This window comes from Ambystoma mexicanum, chromosome 10 (genome assembly GCF_040938575.1).
Source record: "Ambystoma mexicanum isolate Mex_15411 chromosome 10, UKY_AmexF1_1, whole genome shotgun sequence".
In the NCBI taxonomy this organism is placed as follows: Eukaryota; Metazoa; Chordata; class Amphibia; order Caudata; family Ambystomatidae; genus Ambystoma; species Ambystoma mexicanum.
Genome location: NC_090932.1, coordinates 133,869,642 through 133,886,519, shown reverse-complemented (window position 1 = coordinate 133,886,519; position 16,878 = coordinate 133,869,642).

Genomic DNA, 16,878 nt, shown 5'->3' with positions numbered 1-16,878 from the left:
TCCAACATGGCGGGCATTTCCAAAAATATGACTCACTTCACGCATTCAACCATCCAATCAGTGGGGGTGGGTGTCTGTTGTCCGCAGACCTCACATCACCCCCAGGCTGGATCAGAGGCTTGTCCATGGACCGAGCAGGGAATTGAGTCCACGAACTGAACCCAGCTATCACTAATTCTTTTACCTACTTTTTGGTTGTTTTAAAAATAACTACTAGACGGATTTACACCAAATTAAAAAAAAGCATTCTTTTGGGACCAAGCCACCTCTCCTGCCATGAATCTGGTGAAAGTCCGTCCAGTGGTTTGGGATGTAGGCGTGAGCAAGGTTTTGTTTTGGGAAAAACCACACATTTTGGGACCTCCTATAACTTTACCCCCCTTGACAAAACCTCACCAAACTTCGCAGAATCAATCCAACAGGGCCATGCACTTTTTATGCAATGATTTATGAGGATACGTCAGGGGGGCAGGGAGGGGGGCGAAGTTATAAGCCGGATAAATGTGCTCTTCCTATGGGTTGAGCAACTTAACCATAAGTATAGGACCGCTACCGCAGGAAACTATTGATGTAACATGTATAGTCGCTAAGGCTGATCCGGTTGCCAATGGTCACGGCCAAAAGTCATGAACAGTGTGCCCCAGTTGGATAGAAAGCTATCAGAGTAACGTGAAAAATGGCATGGCAAAAAGCCATTGATAGTAGGTCCAAAGAAATATATTGGTGCAACATGTGCAGTGCCATGACCTGAAAGCCATGGTTAGTGGGCCTAATGAAATTATTGGTGCAACATGTAAAGTGGCCAAGACTGTAGGCCGTGCCCACTTGTCCCGAACTAAGGCCATGGCTAGTGGGCCTTAAAGAAACCTATTGGTGCAACATGTACAGTGGCCAAGGCCGAAGGCTATGGCGATTTGGCCCCAAAGACACCTGCTGGTGCAACATGTACAGTGGCCACTTGCCAAGGTGCAAGGTCATGGCTAGTGGGCCCTAAAGAAACTATAGTATAACAAAATCCTTGAAATTCAGTGACATTTCTTTTGTTAAGAATGAGTTAAGGTGATCAGATTTAATGTGAAAAATGCATAGCAACAAACCTTTAAAACTCACTAATAAAACGTTTAGTTTGAAAACAGTTAAGATGAACAATACATTGCAACACAACCTTTCAAATTCAGTCAAAAAAGCTTAGTTAACGAGACATTAAGGTGAACATTTAATGCAACAAAACCCTTAAAATTCAGCAGACAATTCAGTATAAGCCACCTTAACTTCTCACATCCTGTTTACGCAGCAGATGACCACAAATATGACATCAGAGATTATATCAGCGATGACATCACTGGTGACATCAGTAGTTACATCATATATAACATCACTGATAAAAATCACTGATGGCATCAGGCATAAGATCACTACTTATGTATGTTAAAATATTTGTGGGTCACTCTTTCGGTACATATTGTATTTCAGTATACTCAATAAAAATAAGAACATGACAAAGAACAATAGGTGGGTACACATTTATGATATGAGTACTTGCAACACATTCATGTGTAGTATCTATTACTGTATGACATTTAAAATATGAATATTTTATATTTTAGAAGTAGCCTTAATTTCATTCAATAGCACAACATTTAAATAGTCTATTCTGTAGAATGTACCTGATTTTGGGAAATGTACTTTAGATATGTGTAAGATAATATAATATGTATATACAGTAGTAAAAAACCCATAATAGGAATAGATAGAAATAAAAATATGTTGAGTCCTGATTGTTGGGAAAAGGCTAAATGTACAGATTTACATTTTCTATTGAGCTTATTATAAAACAGGATATACAGGTATTGTTTTCTAAATGAGAAGTGTTAAAAAACACACAATGCCTATAACACATTGTTGTAATAAAGTATTGGTAGCGAATTGGGGCTTCCAATGGTGTGAGAAAAGAATAAAATATCTGGGCATATGGTTGACACCTGAGACTAGAAACATGGTAGAAGGGAATATGGGTGAGGTGTGTTGTGATATCAAAATGAACCTGGCTAGGTGGTCTTTATTGCATTTGTCACTTTGTGGTAAACTGAACGCCCGGAAGATGAATTCTGCCCCAGAAATCAATTACATACTAGGTATGCTTCCAATGAAAATTGGCCAACATTATTGGAAAATGATTGATGGCTTGCTACAATCATTTATTTGGGATCAAAACCACCAAGACTTAAGATATGGAAGCTTCAGCTTCCGGTGGAGAAGGGAGGTCTTGGAGTGCCGAACTTCAGAGCATATCATCTGGCATTTTCAAGTAAATTTATTGTGCCTTTCTTGAGAAATCAGCCAGATAGCTGGGTTGTAACTGAGGCGAGTCTTTCCGGGCTGCTTGCTCCAAGGGCTGTTCTTACGACAACAAACAAAACTAATAAGAAAACCCCCATGACTGAGTTCTTCAGAGATACATGGAAAAATCTATATGACATGTTGGGTTTGGTAGCTTTGAAATCACCGGATGTTTCAATCTGGTTGAATTCTGCAATCACTGATAAGGAAAACTCTGTTCTGGTCAGAGTGATTTATTGGTGGAATCAATTGGATAAGTGACATTTGCAAAGATGGAAAGTGGATTAATAGTGCAGAGTTGTGTGGAAAGTATAAGATTGATAATTATTCAGATACAGACTTCAGAAAGTTGAAAAAGTGTATTGGAGAGGTGAACTGGAGGCAAACGGAATCAGGTAAAGGATCAGTTGCAAGTAGGGTGTATAAACAAATTGTAACAAATTATAAAGAAAATACTGAACTCAGAGATGAATGTAGTAGAAGGTTGGAGCATGAGGTTTCAGCTGAGACGTGATAAAATATGTGTACAAATATAAATCTATGTTCACTCAGTTTGAATGAATGGTCAAGACAAATTAAGATCCTCAACCGAGAAATACTGGAGCCCTGAAAGATTGATGAAGAGAGGTTTACTGGATTCTGATATTTGTTGGGGCTATGGGAGTGAGGTGGGCAGTCTAGAGCATATGCTTTGGGATTGTGTACAAGTACGTGGATTCTGGCATGATGTCTGTACAATGTGTTTGAGAGTTCTGGATTTAGATATTACTTTGGATTTCAAAACGCTGGTTCTAGGAAGTAATGATTTATTAGAGGCCGTTTCTGAGTCACAAAAAAATTACTATTCAGAGGGGTGTCGATCAGCAAATACATTATTTTATGGGGCTGGAAATCTCAAGTTGCACCGCAAACTGTTGATTGGATTGAGGAAATGAATTGTCTTGCTGATATAGAAAAGGTTATATACAGGAGACAGGGAAAACTACATTCTTCTTTTTTAATAACAAGTTTTATTGGGTTTTTGTGCATCTATCCAAAACAATCAATATCCAATCAACACAAAGAAAATAAAAGGGTGAAATTAAACATAACACTAAAACATAATTTGCATAGATATGAAAAAGGGCATTGCGCATGAAAACTCAAACCTGTCCGGCCGCACACGCAAATCCACTGCGGATAGATACACATAAAAAAGACAAGCTGCATTATTGTCTTGGCTTCACAACCGGGTGTTGGTAAGGCTACGTAATGTAGTTCATTCGCCCAGACACTGTGTGTTCATAGTACTTGTTCCCATTTTCCCCATATTTTATCCGCCTTGCCAGGGCAGCCCCATGCTTGATATACTCGACGTTCCATCAGGCTGACAGCATCCACGTCCGCGGACCATTGGTCATAGCTTGGGCAAATTTCTGATCCCCACAATTGTGCAATGTTTCGCTTGGCGATCCCTGTGGATGTTGACAGCAACAGTCTTTCGAAGCGGGATAGTTCTCCTTCCTCTTCAATACCTAGGAGGAGAAGCTTGGGGTCATTAGGTATCGGGCGGCCCATGACCCTCGATAGTCTTTCAGTACATTTTCCCCAAAAGTGTTGCATTTGCGTGCACTGCCATAGGATGTGGTAGAAGGTACCCTCTTCCTGTTTACAGCGCAGACATTTGGGATTGGTTGCTTTCCCCCAGTCATACAGTGCTAGGCGCGGGTAGTATATTCTGTGGAGGATCTTTAGTTGGATAAGTCTTATTCTGGCCGAGATTGCTATATCCCTGGGGTGCATCAGGGCCGAAATCCAATCTTCGGGAAGTATTGGGCCAACATCTCCTTCCCATTTCAGCTTCAGGCCTGATAGTTCTGTCATGGCAAAAGCGGAAATGGCATTGTACATGGTGGAAGTGACTTTGTTTTCTACCCTGTCTACAACTATGTTTCACTCTATAGGCGTGCATTCCGGCATGTCTGTCATTTGGTCCCTTTGAGCTGAAGGGCATGGTGCAATTGCTCGTAGTGGTAGCGTTCGGTAACTGGGAGGGCATATTGAGTAGAGATCTCGGCAAATGGAATGAGCTGGTCATTCACAAATATCTGTTGTAGAGTGTGTATATCGGCTGTGGCCCAGCCAGGCCATTTTGGGAGTCTACTGAGGCCTGTGAGATGGGCGTTATTCCAAATAGGCTGGACTGGAGTGATTCTGTTATCCCAGCCAATATATTTATGAAACTCTTTCCATATTTGTGCTGTCTGTGCCACTATCGAACGCTCGGGAGGGTGACACTGTTCCCATAGAGACGTTCGAGCGGGGACACATCCTGCCTTGCGTTTATTTCCGCTTGTATATGCAGGAGTTTAGGATTGCCATGCAGAATATCATTGACTGTCGCCATTTGGGTCGCCCAGTAATAAACTTGGATATTGGGAGACCTATCCCCCCTTCCCAACTGAACGTTGCAGGGTTTTGAGGGCTATCCTCGGGTGTTTCCCTCCCCACAGCAGCCTGCGTGTTGCTCCATCTATTTTACGGAATTCTTCCGCTGGGATATGGAGAGGGGCATTTTGAAGGATGTACAGGAATCGGGGTAGGGTTAACATCTTAAAGAGCGCTGCTCTGCCTAGTAGTGTCAGTGGTAGTGTCTCCCAGTGGACCACATCTTGTTCAAATTTCTTCACTAGTGGGTATAGGTTTTGGGGTATGTAAGTGTCGAGGGCATTGGTGATGATGATGCCTAAATACCAGAACTGTGTAAGCTCAATCTGATAGGTGGAGCCCTTTGGTGGTATACAGTCCACCCCCTTCATAGGGAAGAGCACCGACTTGAGCCAGTTCACCCTGAGGCCGCTAATGTTTCCGTAGTTTTTTAGGATAGCAGTGACTATGGGGCCTGAGATTGTCGGGTCTCCTAAGTATATCAGGAGGTCATCCGCATAGAGGGATACCTTGTCCTCCCACTCTGAGTTCCAGCGAAAGCCTGACCATGTGTCTGTGTCCTGCAGAATGACTGCCATTGGGTCGATTATTAGGGCAAACAGCATTGCCGAGAGGGGACATCCTTGCCTGGTGCCCTTCCCCAATCGGAAGACATGCGAGAGCCATCCATTCACTTTCACCTCTGCCAGGGGATCTTTTTACAGAAGCTGGACTCATTTTATAAATGCTTCACCGAAGTTCATTTTCTTCATAATTGCCCACAATGCCTCCCAGTACACTGAATCAAAGGCCTTTTTGAAGTCTATGGCCAACAATGCCGCTGACTGTTGTAAAGTGGGAGCTCTCTCCAAGGCCAAATGCAGCCTACGGATATTCATTCTGGTTGATCTGTGGGGCATGAAGCTGCATTGTTCCGGGTGGATCAGCTCTGTGATGACTGTTTGGAGCCTGTTTGCTAGCACCTTGGCCAGTATTTTCGCTTCTGTATTGATCAGTGATATGGGCCTGTATGAGCCGCATACATCCGGAGGTTTGCTTTCTTTTGGATCCACGATTATTGTGGCTTTTCAGAAGTCTGGTTGGAGCACGCCTTTCAATAGGGAGTCTTCAAACAGATTAAGAAGATGTGTAGGTAAATCTAAATGGCACAGGCATTTCTAAATGTCAACAGGGAAGCCATTGGGACCTGGGGTTTTGCTGGTCTGGAGTTGTGCTATGGCTGTCGAGATCTCTTCCACTGTTATTTTGCCATCCAGCGATTCAGCTTGTTCCATGGTGAGGAAGGGTAGATCAGTCTCGTCCGATATGGAGCTAATCGGTGTATCGGTGGGAGGCGCATAGGGTCCTTCATAGAAGTCAGCAAAGCATTCTGCTATTTCCGCGTCAGTGGAGACTATTCTGGCTTCTCGTGTTTTGATGTTTTTTACTGTGCGTTGTCCTTCCTCACGTTTTTCCAACCATGCGAGCATCCTGTCTGCTTTTTCCCCTGTTTCATATAGACGTGCTTTCATGGCACTATGTGCTTTTTGGGCACAATCCAGCGACAGATTATGTAACCTCTTCTGCGCCAACATTAGGGCTCTATGTGTCTGGGGGGTGTCTCTGGAGATATGTTCTGCTTCCTTGGTCACAACTTCTTCTTCGGCGTTGATGATCAATTCGCGTTGCATCTTCTTCTTGGCTGAGGTCCATGATATGATCTCGCCTCGCAGGACTGGTTTGTATGCTTCCCACAGGATGGAGGGGTCATCCGTCGAGCCTGCATTCAGCTCGAAGTAGTCGGAGGTAGCCGTTTCAATTTTTTCTTGTAGTTCTGGGAACCCCAAATAGTAGGAGTTGAGATGCCACTAGCAGTGGGGAATGATCGGATATGCCTCTTGGAAAGAGGGATGCATTACAGGCCATATGAATGTTCTGGGATGGAAGAAAGATATAATCCATCCTGGACATTGAGGCATGCGCTCCTGAATGGAAGGAGTACTCACGTTCTTCTCGGTGCAATTCACGCCGCGTATCTCGGAGCCCCAGTGCGGATGCAAAGGCAGCAAGTCTGGTGACCGTGTTGGGGTTTCTGGTCCGAAGGTGTGTTTGGTCTAAGGCATTGTTTATTAGTTCATTGAAGTCTCCTCCTATTATACATGTATCTGCCGTTCCCGTCGCCAGGACAGGGGTAATGTCAGCTAGCACGGTGTTGAGGAGGGCTGGTGGGGAGTAGATTGCCGTTATCGCCAGGGTTTGATTCCATAGTGACGCTTGCAGGTGTATGTATCGCCCGCCTGTGTCACGTATTACTTTTTTGATTTAAAGCAGTAGTCTCTTGTGGATCAGTATCAGCACTCCTCTCGCCCCTGTGGAGAAACCAGCATGCATCGCTGTGCGATAGTTGGATCTCTGGAACAGTTTACATGTGGTTCCCGCCAGGTGCGTTTCGGTTAAGAGGGCTATATACGGGGAGTGTCTGTTTATATATTGCAGCACTAGTCTTCTTTTGATGTTGGATCCCAGGCCATTCACATTCCAGGTTATGAGCTTTAAGTGTTTGTTATTAGGAGTCAATGCAGATGCCATCAAGTATTTGATTGTGTGGTTCCTGGGTGGATTCCGTAGACTGCATCTGCGCCAAGGACAGTTGGACGAATCCCATTGCAGCATATGCCTTTCGTAGTATTCTCATGTTGTCATTGTATGCTAAACGTTGAAAAACTTTAACAATTCCAACTCCCCCCTCCCCATACTCCACCCCCAACTGAAGCATCTGTCGGCCCAACATCAACTTATAAACCAATTAAACTTCAACTAGCATGCGTCCGCCTTGCTTTAGCGGGGCTATCCAGTCTGGAGGTATCACAAGCCCGCGAGACACAGCATAGCCGGATCCTGCGAACCGGGCACCAGCTGAAGCTTGGTTGTAGAGCACCTCTCAGGGTACTTCGAGTTCTCTTTGTTGTCTCGAGGGGGGGTTGCTGATCAGTCGCTAGCCTTGTTGTACCATGTGGTTCGGGTTTGCATTGTCCAGGTTGGGCTACTTAGCTTACTTCATTCGGCAGTTTCTTTCATTGGAACGACATTTTGACTACTTATTTGTTTGCTTGGTGTGGGATCGCAATGTGCGGGTTCAGCTGGGGTTCCATTTCCGGTGGTCGTTCCGGATGCGGTCTGCCACGCTCCCCTCTCTGCCTCCCCTCAGTGCCCCAGTCTCCGTCTATGTGCCTTTCCGCCCAGTTCAAAGCCTCCTTGGGGTCAGTAAAGTGGACAGAGGTGCCATTATGAAAAATGTTCAACTGGGCGGGAAATGTCAATCCATACCTGACTCCCATAGTTTGCAGGCGTTTTTTGAGTGGATCAAAGGATTGGCACGCTTTCTGTACTTCTCTGGTGAAGTCAGGGAAGAAAGCAATTCTCGATCCGTTGTATGTGACTGTGCCTTTTGATCTAGCCAGTTGGAGCAGGGCGTCCCTGTCCCTATAATTTAGGAACCTTGCAATGACTGTTCACAGGATTGTGCGCCGGGTACAGCCTTCCCAGTCGGTATGCGATGAGCTCGTTCTATGGAGAAAAATTTGGAGAAGGCCTTTTCATCGTATGTATTTAACAGCCAATCTTCGAGAACCAGTTCCATACACTCTCCTTCTGCCTTCTCCGGGAGGCCAAGTATGCGGATATTATTTTGCCGAGACCTTCCTTCGCTGTCATCCACTCTTGATTCTAGGATCTTAATCTGTGCTAGCATGATGGACATCTGGCGATTCGCCCCTCGTATGGAGTCTTCAGTTCCTGAGATCCTCGCCTCGGCCTCTCCAGTGCGTGCGGTTAGTTTTTGTAGGTCATGCCTTAGTAGGGACACATCTGCGCCTATGCTATCCATTTTTTTCTCCATCGAGGTTCTGGAGCTAGCAATGGCACTCATTATATCACAGAGGGAGATCTCGTCTTCCATGGGAGCTGCTTCTGCCATTGGCAGCTGTTCAGGAGAGTGAGCTACGGGCGTTGTTGCGTACTGTTCAATTCGACTTTGCATCAAGGATTTCCTTGGCTTATCCTGCCCCATTTTTCCCACCGCACTTGTGTTGCGGAGATGGTAGTAGATTCAGTTTCAGATGTTAGATCTTTGTGTATAATGCAGTAGCCGGAAGATATTGTTCACGGCTATTCCAAGAAGGGGGGGTCAAGGGCACCGATCACACTCCCCAGTTCCAGTGCGCCGCCACCCTCCTCTCCTTACCGCGTTGGTATTCAGTGCTGCGGGGATTGTCGTCTCAGGGACGCAGAGGGTCCGCGGGCACTCTACGCAGAGCGGAGCTGAGCGCCCACGTTGTTGCTGACAGTTGAAGCTCCGTTGGCGTGTAGTGGCAATATCTCAGCGAACAGGCCCAGCGGATCCGAGCCCACTGGGGTGTGTTGGCTGAGTCTGGCTGTGACCCGTCAGTCTCGGAGGCCAGCCGGCGTCGCAGTCTTGTCTCAGGCGCCAGTCAGGGTGGGGAAGCCGGTCACATTGCGGTGCTGTGGGTGATTAGAGCACCGACATCTCCTCGAGTTTCGGGCACCAACAGCGTCGGGGTCTTGCAGTAGGGGGTGATCCCCGCTTATCCAGACGTGGTTTGCGGCCTCCTCTATCACCGCCGGCGTCGCGTTAGTGTGTCGTGTTCCCTTCGTACTTCACTTTCGGCGAGCCAGCGGCGGCCATCTTGGGTGCTGAGCGCGGCTCCAAGCCCGTGTTTACTGGTGGCCGTATCTTCGGGAATCTGCATCGGATCTGCTCCGCTCCTGTAGGGATCGATGCCGCCGGTGTTCGGACAGCTATATGTGCAGTTTTGAACAGACCACAACGGCTATTTTCGCAGGATTTAGCTCAGGATCTGGCTGGCGGCTCAAGAGCAATGGCGGCTCACATCTGCATCGTTTGGCGGTTGGCCACGCCCCCAAAACTACATTCTTATGTGAAGATCTGGTATAGTTTCCTGAATGTGTACTAGTTCAATGACTCTTACTCTGTTATATATTTTTCTATGTATATTTTACTGTATTTTAATCAAATTATGTAATGTTTATCTGTTAATTGCTACTATTTACTGTTAATTTGAAATTAATAAATTAAGAATTGAAAAAACACATGTAAAATAAAGTACATACACTTATGTACTCTGATATATTATTAGAAGTCTAAGCATGGGAATTAAAAAAAAAGAGTAATAATACATAATTATATATATACAAAAGTAATGAAGTTTAGAAATTGAAGATTTACTAACATATATTTTTATTTATGTTTATTTTATAAATTAACACTTTTTATTCTACTCTAACATGCCAAAGCAAATACATTTTTATATTCTACACTATTTTTTGCTATGCTCATTTGTGTATGTACTTCGAATTGTGGACCATACACTAAATTTAAAGAAAGTACAGCAGAATAACATTTATGTTGAAAATATGTATATATAGTTTATGTAAAAGAAAATAGTCCTAAAAATTGAAAATGTTATTAATGTAATCAGTACTTTTATCTGTCAAGTCAGATATGATGTTATGCCTGATATCATCAGTGACATCTGGGTATGTGGGTATGTTGTTGCAAGCACCAAACTAATGGAATTTGTATGACTGGCTGTCCCCGGCCATGCATTGCTGTGGCTCAGTCTGGTTAAATGGAAAAGAAAGAAAAGAGAATGTGCACGTTTCTAATATGTTTAATTTCACAATGGCTCTGGCGGTTCTCCAAGTTGAGGCAATTTAATTTTCCCGGCGGCGCAACACATTCCTTTTGTTTCTCCATTAAATTTCAGAGCCTTGAAAAACGGACACACTTCAGTCTTGGTGCCGATGAGAACATGCCGGCTCAAACTATGATCATCAGCTGGGTTGTACCAGAATGCAAGGCGATTGTAATTGCGTGATTGCTGAGCATGGAGTTGTGTGTGACGCTGATCTGCTGTTTCTTGTTGACGTCTTTCAGCCACTCTTAGCCTGTAGCATTCATTCTGTTGAGAAAGAAGCAGATCTAAAGCTGCAGAACGCGATCGCCATGCTGGCAACCGTGCCTCCTGAAGTCTGGCCGCACGTCGCTCGGCTGCTTCCTTGGCACGTATTCGAGCATCGGAAACATTGAAATAGGATTGTAAAATATTTTGTATAGAGTGTGCTGCTTTTAGGTCCAACAGATGGCACTGTTTTGCAGTAAAATGTTTAGTATAGCGTGTGTTGCTTTTTTACGTCCAACAGATGGCCCTGTTTTTCAGAAAAAGTATGTGTTTACCTGTCACAGGTGTGACATCTATGTATAGTAGGTATATAAAAACATGTATCTATACGAATGCAAATTTGTGTCAATTTCAAAGCAATCGGTGAAGAACTTTCAGAGATTTAAGATTTTGAACAAACGAACATTTACATTATTATTTATATACATTTGAATATGTTTTATTTTCATTCATACATATCTATTTCAGATATCCAGTGCATAATGATTGTAACTTCAGATACAGCTACCAAACCAATTGAGCTTGAATGTTCAATCACTCGAACAATTACGTAAAGGTCAAATAGGCATGCATGTAATGTTCACATAAATATATCATTTTTTGTAATACCATAATAAAGATGTTCAATCATTGGTCAATTAAATGTTCATCACATACATGTCTGTCCACAAAGACAATATGTTGCATTGAAAATAGCAGTTATCCTAATAATTTCAAAAACAAGTTCTGTGTTGTTTGTTTGTCTGTTGTTGAAGGAACAACTGTGGCTTGGGAGGGGTATTTCTATGAGTGGCTGCAGGACTAGTTTTTCTTGTATCAACAAAAAAAAGTACTTGGTGTTGGATTTGATTTGATTTAAACATTTTATAGCGCATATCCCCAATGGAGACCAAGCGGCAAGCCGCACCTAGGCGCATATTTATGTACAGTTCGATAAACACCCGTCACCATTCGCATGGCATTATTCAAACATGTTGTTTTCTGAAGGGTGTCAGGGATTCTATCTTCCTTGTATGGTGCAGAAGACAATTCCATGCACAAGCACCAGCCACTGAAAACCTTCTGTCCCCCCAGTGGACAAATCTAGATGTAGGAACTACCAATTGTTTTGAAGCCATACATCTCAGCGATATCCTTGGTGTGTAGATTTGAACCTTATCCACTAGGTACGAAGTTGCACGATTGTGTATGCACTTGAAGACCAAGTACAATATTTTAAATTGAATTCTTTGGTGGACCAGTGTAGTTTACTCCTGAATTCCGGAACTCTTTTTTTCCATGGTAGTGCAAACACTACGTGTACAGCAGCATTCTGTGCTACTGCAAGACGCTGTACCTGGTATTTGGGGCATCCTGCCAAGAGGCCATTACAATAGTCCAACCTGACATTGACAAGTGAGCTCACCACCTTTGCTCGATCACCTTCTGATATGAGGGGGAGAAGTGGCTTCAGTAGTTTCAACTGAAAATAAACTGATTTAACCATTTGATTCACCTGCTGGTTGTATCCCAAGTCCAAATGAAAGATGCACCCCAGAGTTTTGACACAATCTGCCAAATATCGGTGGGCAGGAACCAACTGAGCAGTAGTTTCAAGATTCTTTTTAGATACAAAGATAATTATCTTGGTCTTATTAGGGTTTTGCTGCAGTTTGTTGTTTATAATCCATCCTCGGACTGCCTCTGCACATTTCAGAATATTATCCACTGCCTCCATTGGTTTTTTAGACTCACATAGATCTGCGTATATCATCTGCATAGGAATGATACTGGAGATTAAAATGTGCCAGAAGTATTAGGAGGGGGCGAATATAGAGATTAAAGAGAACCGGAGAAAGGGAAGAGCCCTGGGGCACTCCACAAATTGTGGTCAACATTTCAGATTAATGAGATCCCATCTTAACCTGCTGTGTGCGATTGCTCGAAAAAGAGTCAAACCATCTCAGTGCCTCTTCGGAGACATGTGCTAATTCCCTCAGTCTGGTAATCAAGGTTTTTGGATCAACAGTGTCAAATGCTGCCGACAGATCCAACATAATAAGCATACTGACATTACCACACTCTATGTTTTCCAGTCTGTCGTCCCATATTTTAATCAGTGTTGTCTCTGTTCCATGTCCAGGCCTAAACTCGGATTGGAATGTGTCAAGAATTTTGTTTACTTCCATATCTTTTGAAGTTGAGCTTCTTTAATAGTGGCGTCAGATAAGACTTTTTTAGGTCCTGTGGCACGCATCCCTGTACCAACGAGGCATTGACAAAGCTCTGCATGGGTCCACTCAGAGCTTCTGCATGTTTCTGCGCTAAGTATGCCGAGATTGGGTCATAACTATGGTTTGTTCCTTTTAAAGCTTCAAGTAGTTTTTTGATGGTATCTGCATCTACCGGAGAGAATTTAAACTCAACATTTGAGGTTATTCCCCCTATATTAGGCATTGGTGTAACAGGACTATCTCCCCTTAATGGTTGACTATCCTGATTTATTCTAATCTGTTCGACTTTATTAAAAATTAATTTATTGAAATCGTTGACCGTTTTCACACTAGGATACAACCCTGTGCTAATACAGTCATGGTTCACTAGATTTCCAATGACCTTAAAGAGTTCTTTTAGTATATTTTGCGCTATATTGATCTGATTTTGAAGGCTTAATACCTTTTTCTGTCTGATCTCTTCTTTATAACATTTTAATGCCAACTTTTTTCGGCCTTCTGATATTTTCTGTGAAATTTTTTTACACTTTCAGCAAACCATTTGTTCGCTCTCCTATTAGTATTTTAAAAACTTTCTTTAGCACTGCAAAGAGATCACACTTTATCTGTAGCTGTTGCATCAGGCACGTATAGTCCACTTCACCTGCTGACATATCATATATTTCCGGAATTTGTGCCATCAGGTTGGATTGTGGATGCTATGCAGTATTATTACCAAGTACTATTACTTTGATGTTAGTGTGTCCATGTTCCGATGGCGCAAGACCCAACTAACCACTAACTCCTTCCCAGGCCTCCCTTCCTCTTCCACTGGATTACTCTTGCTGCCTTCTTGTTCCTCCTCTCAATTAATCTGTTCTCCTCATATAAACAGGTCAGTGTTCTTTCAGATGGCATTTGTTGTTCCTTCTGACAAATTTGGTAACTGTCTTCTTCTCTTTCTTTCTCCCAGCTTGCAGTGTACTGATCGTACCCTGCTCTTTCATTTGAACTACGGTGGTGCCTGTTCATTTTCTACGGACAGCATGGTATCTGAAAGGGAAGGTCGCCCTCTTTGAGGAGACCCTTTTTTATGTTTACTTCACTCTGGAATTACTGTCTAGAAGACCCCTGCCGGTACCACCACCCAGGCAACCTGATTCCATAAATGAGTTGTGACAGTAACCATTAATCTCTTAATAGAAGTAGCTATGGTGTAATTCGTATTTCAAGCAGAGTTTGAAGTGTTCAGGAACTAATGGGAACTGAATGTGACTACTTTTATTTTGTTACTTTTAATACTTCCCCTAGTTTTCACAAATAATCGTGCAGTTAACTTAAACTCTTATTTGGACCTTGCTCTGATCCTAAAAGCAGGGTTGTGGGGAATGGACAATGCAAGGATGTGAGATGTCTGGCATTGCTAGAAAGGACCCCCATATGTGTCCATGTCCCTCAGCCCAACAACTCTTACCGCAGACATTGCAACCTCCAGAAGGGGCTATAGAATACAACTTGTGTGCAACTATAATTATTACTGCAGTGGTAAGCAGCATATCCAGGTGTTATTGGTGTTTCGGTATACGGTAGGCTGTAACAGAAATTATCACTGTGATGTCACTATTATTAGTCCATGTTTTGCAATGATCTATATTTAGCAGTTCGGCAGCATCAACACATTTTGACTGCATATTGGTGTCAACATGTTTCTTTCCCTTCCCTTCTTCTCTTCTTGACAGATAGGGAATATAGTATTGAGCAATTACAATACATTGGTATGTTTACCTAATAATGCCTTGTGACACGCACTTTGTTGTTTAAGAGTATATTAGTATATGTTAAGGTGAAACCTATCATCCATAGGGAAAGCAGTTCTTCTATTGTTAATAACTTTTGAGCCGTAGGATGGATCAGCACAGTGTTTGTTTGACATTCCTATATTACGGCCCGCGCTCCCCAAGAATGGAAGGTTTTGTGCATCTCCATGTTACAGTTCAAAAGATATAAAGGGTCAAAAAAGGATGTGTGTTTCACTGTTCAATTCATTTTCCCATAGTGAAAATGTCGAATTTTTGCTCACGCCCATAACCCAAACCTCTGGAAGGATTTGCGCCAAATAACAAACAATTTGGGCACAAAGTGCTCAAAGGAAATCCTTTCTTGTTTTTTTATTTTTATTTCAAACATAGTGGAGTGCCCATGTAGCCAAAAATGATTGTAAGGTTCATGGTGAATTCTCAATCAATACAGAGTAACTCAGATTTGTTAGCATAGCATAGTTGTACATGGACAGTGTTTTTAAATACAAACTTCAACCAAGCTGAAACCACCCTTATATGCAGAATCACAATTTACAAATTTTGCATCTCTCTTTCTTTTACAGGTGATGCTGCTTATGCCAGAAGTGATGTCATGTGTGATATCATCTGGGATGTCATTTGTGATTTCATCAGTGTGTTTAGGGGCTGCGTAATGGGGGAATCATAGTTAAGGTGGTGCAACTTCTACACCTGCTGAATTTCAGAGGTTTTGGGGCATTAAATTAGCACTTTAAATCACTTCAACTAATGGTTTGTCATCGAATTTCATGGGTTTCGTTGCATCAGATTGTTTCACCTTAACTTCACTTCAACTTAAGTTGTTTACTGAATTCAGTAAAAAACTTTGTTAAAGGGACATTATGGTTCCAAGTAAAAGCTAAGCAACCATAACTCACACCACCACCGTGGACTGCTAAGACTAACACCCAGGACATCAAAGATGACATCACAAATGTCATTGATGATATCACTGATGACATCACATGTCTGGCTCCCCCTTTTTTCCTTTACTGACATATCTAGGCCACATGGTTTTCTTCAGTAACAGTCAAGAACAAAACATTGAAAAGGTACTATATGTGTAGACTTATCCTTCAAGTATGTTCTTACAGTAATTCCCTTAGGGTCCACTCAAAGCATATGAAACATATACAAAGGGGAAAACACAGACTTGGAAGACAGCAATGCTTTCGATGTATGAAGATGATTAGTAAGGTTCTCAACGCTGTCTTATAGTTCTGTTGTTTTATTATTACTGTACTTTCCCTGGATATGCTCATATTTGTACACATTGCACGTACACTACTTTCCTTAGGGTCTAGTCACCATAAGTGATAGTTATACATAGGGAAGTAGTAGCTTTGAAGCAGAGCAATCATTTCTGTGCATGCAGATAATCAGATAGGTTATGAAGATTGTCGGGTAATACTGCTGTTTTTTTGGTTACTTCACTTTCCCTGTATATGCTCTATTTGTATGTGTTATCTGTTTGTGTTTTGTGTTCAGTAATGCAATAATGGAGTAAGTGGGTTTCATTAGGTACTTATTAAATGTTTCATAGTATGCAAGACTCTAATAAGAAAGCATTTATAATTTTAGTATTTAACATGGCAAGTTTATTAATATTGAATCTTCATCACGTCTGCTGCACACTATGCCTATGTTACTACATGTGTACCTTGGTATATTGGAAAAAAATTAATAATGCAATGCTATTTGGATTAATGCATTACTTAATGCACTACGTACCTCATGATATTTATTCCAATGATCCTTGACACTTTTTTTAATAATATTACTATAAGAATGTATTGTGCAGACTTTTCATGAAAAGTAAACGACCATGTGATGTCATCAGTGATGTCATCAATGACATTTGTGATGTCATCTTTGATGTCCTGGGTGTTAGTCTTAGCAGTGCACGGTGGTGGCGCGAGTTATGGTTGCTTAGCTTACCATAACTTGCGAATTTCAGGGATTTTTCGGTTTTACTTGGAACCATAAGTACCCTTTAACAAAGTTCTTTTACTGAATTTGATAGGTGTTTAGTAGCGCAACTTAACCACAACGTCCCTTTAGCAATGTTCTTTACTGAATTCCATAGGTTTTTAGTAGCGC